The sequence below is a fragment of the Triticum aestivum genome, unplaced genomic scaffold, assembly GCF_018294505.1.
Source record: "Triticum aestivum cultivar Chinese Spring unplaced genomic scaffold, IWGSC CS RefSeq v2.1 scaffold84226, whole genome shotgun sequence".
Classification (NCBI taxonomy): Eukaryota; Viridiplantae; Streptophyta; class Magnoliopsida; order Poales; family Poaceae; genus Triticum; species Triticum aestivum.
Genome location: NW_025310458.1, coordinates 1 through 629, shown reverse-complemented (window position 1 = coordinate 629; position 629 = coordinate 1). Strand labels below are relative to the sequence as shown.

The 629-nt window shown below is 50.4% G+C and overlaps 1 non-coding gene across 1 annotated transcript; it reads right to left on the bottom strand.

Moving 5' to 3' along the window:
* Nucleotides 1–141: 141 nt before the first annotated feature.
* On the bottom strand, nt 142–260 carry LOC123179666 (5S ribosomal RNA). Its single transcript, XR_006490537.1, has one exon. It is a non-coding gene; the product is annotated as a 5S ribosomal RNA (ribosomal RNA).
* Nucleotides 261–629: the final 369 nt, after the last annotated feature.

The window sequence follows — 629 nt, the reverse complement described above, 5'->3', positions numbered from 1 at the left end:
CGCCACAACGCCGACGCTGGACCCGTGAATCGTGAGCACCCAGCTATGACTTACCGCACTCGTGCAAAATAATAAAACACGGTAAATATATTACTTACACGTGCATTTTGTTTTGCAAGCGGCGCGAAAAAAATTAAAAAGGGAATGCAACACGAGGACTTCCCAGGAGGTCACCCATCCTAGTACTACTCTCGCCCAAGCACGCTTAACTTTGAAGTTCTGATGGGATCCGATGCTTTAGTGCTGGTATGATCGCATCCGACATGTTACCCCGGTCTTCGTCCCTTATCCTTGCCCCTCCCAGCTCCACTACAAAGACGATTGCACATTGCTTTGGCCGCTCCCTCTCAACTACGGAGACGAGTTTAACGCGGTTTCCACCCCTCCCTCTCAACCGCACCAGTGCACGCTTGCCGCGCCACAACGCCGACGCTGGACCCGTGAATCGTGAGCACCCAGCTATGACTTACCGCACTCGTGCAAAATAATAAAACACGGTAAATATATTACTTACACGTGCGTTTTGTTTTGCAAGCGGCGCGAAAAAAATTAAAAAGGGAATGCAACACGAGGACTTCCCAGGAGGTCACCCATCCTAGTACTACTCTCGCCCAAGCACGCTTAACTTC